This window comes from Bubalus kerabau, chromosome 3 (genome assembly GCF_029407905.1).
Source record: "Bubalus kerabau isolate K-KA32 ecotype Philippines breed swamp buffalo chromosome 3, PCC_UOA_SB_1v2, whole genome shotgun sequence".
Lineage (NCBI taxonomy): Eukaryota > Metazoa > Chordata > Mammalia > Artiodactyla > Bovidae > Bubalus > Bubalus kerabau.
Window position 1 is genome coordinate 143,469,841 of NC_073626.1, and position 7,365 is coordinate 143,477,205.

Sequence of the window (7,365 nt, forward strand, 5' to 3'; positions counted from 1 at the left end):
CAGTGATGCCATCCAACCATCTCATCCTCTGTTGTCCCCTTCTCCTCCTGCCCTCAATCTTTCCCAGCATCAGGGTCTTTTCAAATGAGTCAGCTCTTCACATCAAGTGGCCAAAATACTGGAGTTTCAGCTTCAACATCAGTCCTTCCAATGAACACCCAGAACTGATCTTTAGGATGGACTTGCTGGATCTCCTTGTAGGCCAAGGGACTCTCAAGAGTCCTTTCCAACACCACAATTCAAAAGCATCAATTTTTCTGCGCTCAGCTTTCTTTATAGTCCAACTCTCACATCCATACATGACTACTGGAAAAACCATAGGCTTGACTAGACAGACCTTTGTTGGCAAAGTAATGTCTCTGCTTTTTAATATACTGTCTAGGTTGGTCATAACTTTCCTTCCAAGGAGTAAGCATCTTTTAATTTCATGGCTGCACTCACCATCTGCAGTGATTTTGGAGCCCAGAAAAATAAAGTCAGCCACTGTTTCCCCATCTATTTTCCATGAAGTTATGGGACCTGATGCCATGATCTTAGTTTTCTGAATGTTGAGTTTTAAGCCACCTTTTCCCTCTCCACTTTCACTTTCATCAAGAGGCTTTTTAGTTCCTCTTCACTTTCTGCCATAAGGGTGGTGTCATCTGCATATCTGTGGTTATTGATATTTCTCCCAGCAACCTTGATTCCAGCTTGTGCAAGTTAATATGTTTAATTTCTTTAGGAGAATTCCTCATTGTAAAATTGCTGGGTAAAAGGTGAAGAAATCTTGTACTTGTTTTCCAAAATGATTTTAAATTTAACAGAGCCCATATCTAACCAATTAGTGATTTGAGATATACCCAAAGTTTCATTAATTAGCTATTTTAGTGTTAATGCATGTTATGGGCTGTTTGAAGGCCTGCGTCTCCACCTCCACACATATTCATAATTTTAAGTCCTAGCTCCCACTATTTCAGAATGTGACTATAGTGTCAACTGGAAAAAATACACAGTGTGAGAGTTGTTGTTCAGTTGCTAGTTTGTGTCTGACTCTTTGTGACTCCCATGAGCTGCAGCACACCAGGCTTCTCTGTCCATCCATTGAATCAGTGATGTCATACAACCATCTCATTCTCTGTCTCCCCCTTCTCCTCCTGCCATCTTTCCCAGCATCAGGGTCTTTTCCAATGAGTCAGCTCTCCACATCTGGTGGCCAAAGTATTAGAGCTTCAGCATCAGGTGACCAGTGGCTCCTGGGTGGATGATTGGCTCCATGGCTGACAGTGACTCCTGAACATCGGATTGGCCCCAGGGCAGTCAAAGGCAGCAGTGAGTCCGAGGTGCTGGACATCATCCAACATCACTTCCAGCCTTCCCCAGACCCCCTTCCCAGCCACTCTAGTAGGGCCTTTGTCTTCACTCCTGGCTGCACGTTGACTGACACCCAACAGCCAGTTAGGGTTTAAACAAGCTCAACGGACACCAACAGTGGGACAGCCAGGGCACCAGGCATGTCATCCAGCTGTGTTGAGTGGCAGAAGGGCATGTCTGCTAGTTAGGACGGGACAAAATATGGTCCACTGGAGGATGGAATGGCAAACCACTTCAGTATTCTTGCCTTGAGAGTCTCATGAATGGTATGAAAAGGCAAAAAGAGAGTTGTGAGTTAAGTTTTATCTGAGGCAAAATACCTAGAGACAGCCTCTCCAGTAGCTCTTAGGAACTGCTCCCAAGAGGTAGGGAGAGAAGTCAGTATTACGTATGGTTTTTCTGAAAGGAGTTAGTGCCAGAAAGCACATATCTTGGCAGAAAGTTGTTGCTAGTGACAGAGGGGCAGATGTTTCCATTAATGATTTTAGTGCTTTTCTACATATGAGAAGATGCAAGAAATTGAGCTCAAAAAGTATTTTCCTGAAAATACCTATTTGAAGGTCTGTTCTGCCAGTTTCTCCCAAAGCAGACTCCTTTCAAGGTGTGTCAAAGGTCAGCGACTGCAGTGGCTAGTGACTTCAATTCTTATACTGTAGAACCAGGTGGAAAGCAGCATTTTTCAGTTGGCAGTAAATAGTGTCTTTACAGAGATAATTAGGATTAAATGAGGTCATTAGGGAGAGGCCTAATTCAATTTAGCTGGTGTCTTTCTAAAAAGAGACTAGGAAACACACCCAGAGGAATGATGAGGTTAAGACAGGAGATGGTCATCTACAAGCCTCAGGAGTAAACAACCCTGCCCACACCTTGACCTCCCAACTTCTAGTCTCTAGAACTGTAAGAAAATTTTCTGTTGTTTAAGCCACCCAGTCTCTGATACAGTACTTTGTTTTGGCTGCTCTTAGTGCATAACACTAAAAAATGTTATGTTGGTGGATACTGAACTTGTAACTTTGGTTTCTAATTAGTGAGGTTGAACGTTTTCTCTTTTCTCTTGTGACTTGCCCATTCATATCTATTCCTTTTTTGAATGTACAACTCTCTTTTGTCCTATTTGCATTCAGTTAAATCCATTTCATCTTTGCCTTTATCAAGTTTGTAAACTGAGAAATTCCTTTCCTCTTCAGAGGAATTCTTTGAAATGTTTTAGGTTTTTCTTGTGTATTCTTTAAATAGGCAACTCTTTTACCTATCTAGAATTTTGGTATATCATGTGAATTCTTTTGCTTTTCTCTGTGTCATTTACCAGTTACCCTAACACAACTTATAGAATAACTCTTCTCTTTTTTAAAAAAATGATTTTGGATCTTGCTTTTTAAAAAATTTTTAATATTTATTTATTTATGGCTGTGTTGAGTCTTTGTTGCTGTGTGTGGGCTTTCTCGAGTTGCAGTATGTGGGCTTCTCATTGCAGTGGCTTCTCTTGTTGCAGAGCATGGACTCTAAGGTACATGGGTTTAGTGCTCTGAGGTGTGTGGGTTCTTCCCAGATCAGGGATTGAACCTGTGTCTTCTGCATTAACAGGCGGATTCTTTACCACTGAGCCACCAGTGAAGCCCCTGGATACTGCTTTAAATAAACTATGTATATACTGTTAAGTTTCCCAGCCAGGGATTGAACCTTCCTCCCTGCATTGGAAGCATGGATTCTTAACCACTGAACCACCAGGGAAGTCCTACACTATTATTCTAGCCTCATTCCTCACATCATAACACTTTTAATATTTGCTGCTTTATAAAAATTGGGATTAATTCCTTTTCATCATATTTTTAAATTGTTCTTATAAATTTATTTTAAAATTATTATATGGAGTTCCCATCATTTACCTGAACCACAATTGATACAAATTGAATTGAAAAAATGCATGTGTTTTCTTTTCAACCCATTGGTGAAATAGTAACTAATCTATCCACTTTACTAAATTGATTAATAAAAGTTGAGTTCTATGTATAAAAATTTATCTATTTACATGTCTGTTAGCTTCACAGACTGAGCTCCCATGGAGTATGCACCTTTGTCTCCAAACCTGGAAGAAGCTTAATGAATGACTAGTTTTAGTAATTAAACAAATCTTCAGAAATATCCAACATAGAAAGTATAAATGTGTTACTAAATGGATCTGGAAATTTCCAAGTTCAACCAAGATATAAATTTTAACTACTCAATTTGCCATTAACCAAAACAAAAGGTCTGCAAGCCTTCTACTCAAAAGAGAACTCCAAACCAAGATCTAACAGGACTGAGGAATTCTATTGAATTCAGGTACATTTCTACAGCAGAGAAGGTTTCGGGCATAGTTTGTTTATACTATCCCTTGGACTCATCCTACTTCCTCTGCTGTGAAACCATGATTATCTGGCAACTGCTGATAGTCTGGGTCAAGGGTTGGCAAACTGTTTCTGAAAGGACTAGATAGTAAATATTCTAGACTTGCAGGATATTTGGTCTCTGTCACAGTCAATCAACACTGCTGCTGTAGAACAAACAGCCAGACTCCCTGCATAAACATAGGAATGGCCAAGTTCTAAGAAAATGTTACTTGCAAAAAACAGGTGCCCAGCCCGAGGGCTGCACCCCACTCCAGCACTCTTGCCTGGAAAATCCCATGGACGGAGGAGCCTGGTGGGCTGCAGTCCTTGGGGTCGCTAAGAGTTGGACACGACTGAGCGACTTCACTTTCACTTTTCACTTTCATGCACTGGAGAAGGAAATGGCAACCCACTCCAGTGTTCTTGCCTGGAGAATCCCAGGGATGGGGGAGCCTGGTGGGCTGCCGTCTATGGGGTCACACGGAGTCAGACACAACTGAAGCGACTTAGCAGCAGTCTAGATGGGGAATCATGTTAATTTCATTTTAAAGAGAATTTGGGTTGATCAGCAACATTCTAGTCTTAGTAGTTTACGGGCTTCCCTGGTGGCTGACAGTAAAGGGCCTGCCTGCAATGTAGAAGACCCAGGTTCGATCCCTGGGTTGGAAAGATCCCTTGGAGAAGGGAAAGGTTACCCACTTCAGTATTCTTGCCTAAACAGTTCTATGGACAGAGGAGCCTGGTAGGCTATAATCCATGGGGTCACTAAGAGTTGGACATGACTGAGCAACTAACACTTTGACTTTCAATATATGGAACAGATATCAATCACCCAACTGCTAATATGATCAGTGAACCAGTTAATTCAGTGTGAGTGGACAGAAATCAATGTTCTGAGTTTTGATCCTCGCTACTTACAGGAGGCCCATGGGTGCTGTCAATATACTTCCTTATCTGAGATCCTTATGGGTACAACTGAGCAGACCTAAGAATGAGTTTGAAGAACCCAAAAGTTACCATATTGGCAACACTAAAAAACAGTGGCACAGTTTGGAATAAAAATTGAGGGAATGTCAGTCAATACAAAAACATCCTGACAATCAATAAAATACTCTTAAGGGTGGTGACAAAATTCAATGATATGTTTGGAGAAGAAATATATCAAGGGTAAATGGATTAAGAGACTATCATACAAAATAAAGTACATCAGAAAGAGGAAAACAAATACTGTATATTAACACATATATGTGGGACAGTGAGTAAAAGCAGAGACCTGATTTTCCCAGTTACATGCTTGTTTGAGGGGTTATGTCCTTAAGCCGGGGGACAAAAAAAAGTCTTATCTGATCTACTGAAGACTTATTTTTCTGTATTCTATCAAATATCTTATAAACAAAGATGTTCACATTAGGTTTACTCTGACAGATGAACTCTATGTGACAACAGGGTAAAGAAAAAAGAAATTGATAAAATAATATTTTAAATACCAGGTTTATGGAAAGATCAGATTGTGATTGATAACTTATATTCTAGGATAACTAGACTGACTGAAATCAAATCACTGTCTAAACACCTTACAAAATTCTATCACAGAGTCAGAAGAATTCAGACTATTTCATCATTACATATAAACAAAGCTGCAGAAAAATGCCTAAAGACATTTTCTCATTGTATGAACAATGTGAGGTCTTACTGGTCATAGGTTAACTATTTGGTGTATTTTATATTTTGAAATTGCCACAACATTCCTATGGGAAACAACATAGCCGTTATTTTTGTGGTTAAAAGAGAAAAAAGATATAAAGTATAAGAAGTGGCAAACCAAATTCTGACCCAAAAAAGGCCTTAATACTAATTCTAGAAACTAATGATTAGATTAAAAAGTTGAAACAAAACTTGAGGGCATTGATATAACTGGCCACTCAGTTTATTGGAACGTATGGGAGACATCAATAGTAAAAAGAGGATAACTGCACGCTAACTCCCAAACTACACTTAAGAATCAAAACATTAATTAGATCAGCCATCTGCAGAAATGATACAAAGAAATGTTCTGTATCATTTTGAGGAATACCCAAAGTCTAATCCAGGTGATCTACACAGTGAATAGGACATAGTTCTTGATCAAATCAGTGGTATAGTCTGATAAATGACTGATTAAATGAGAAGCCTGATACGGTTAAGAAGGCAGCCTCCATTTATTGGCTACAGAACACTCCCCCACACCAGAAGCTTTACACACACTGTCATTTAATCCTAACAAGAGTCATATGGAGGATTATTTATGAGAAAATTAAAGCCTGGAGATGTTAACTTGCCTAGTTAATAGTAGGAGGCAGAGCTGTGATTCAGACCCAGACCAAGACTCTATAACTAATTGTATTTTCCAAATGGATCATCTCTAAAACTCTTATCCTGTGTTTATGTATTCCTGCATTTTAAAAAATGATACACTTTAAAAAGATGTTCCGTGGGCAAATCAGTTAGGGAATTCTGAGTGTTCACTGTACTCCAGGACTTCTCTGGGCCTTTACTATAAACACCAGGGGAAATACCTAATGGATTGACTGGCCCCTCTAGGCTATCTCTTTATTTATCTTTCCTCTTTCTAACTGTACAAAGTAAATAGTTAATGGAAATATTTCTAGGATGTGGAGTACGTTAAGGCTGTATCTTGTCACCCTGTTTATTTAACTTTTATGCAGAGTACATCATGTGAAATGCTGGACTGGATGAAGCATAAGCTGGAATCAAGATTGCTGGGAGAAATATCAATAACCTGAGAGAGGCAGATAACACCACCCTTATGGCAGAAAGCAAAGAACTAAAGAGCCTCTTAATGAAAGTGAAAGACTGAAAAAGTTGATTTAAAACTCAACATTCAGAAAGCTAAGATCATGGCATCTGGTCCCATCACTTCATGACAAATAGATGGGGAAACAGTGGAAACAGTGACAGACTATTTTTTGGGGCTCCAAAATCACTGCAGATGGTGACTGCAGCCATGAAATTAAAAGACACTTGCTTCTTGGAAGAAAAGTTATGACCAATCTAGACAGCTTATTAAAAAGCAGAGACATTACTTTGCCAACAAAGGTCCATCTAGTCAAAGTTATGATTTTTCCAGTAGTCGTGTATGGATGTGAGAGTTGGACTGTACAGAAAGCTGAGTGCCGAAGAACTGATGCTTTTGAACTGTGGTGTTGGAGAAGACGCTTAAGAGTCCCTTGGACAGCAAGGAGATATAACCAGTCTACCCTAAAGGAAATCAGTCCTGAATATTCTTTGAAAGGACTGATGCTGAAGCTGAAACTCCAATACCTCGGCCACCTGATTCGAAAAGACCCTGATGCTGGGAAAGATTGAAGACAGGAGAAGGGGACAACAGAGGATGAGATGGTTGGATGGCATCACGGACTCAATGGACATGAGTTTGAGTAAACTCCAGGAGTTGGTGATGGACAGGGAGGCCTGGCGTGCTGCAGTCCATGGGGTCACAAAGAGTCAGACATGACTGAGCAACTGAATTGACCTGAATAGGATGTGGACTAGATATGGTAGGAGTATGTAATTAGGGTGCTCAAAAATGCCTGGATTTGACACTCAGCATTTAAAAATGAATGTTTATATGAAAATACAAAGTTAA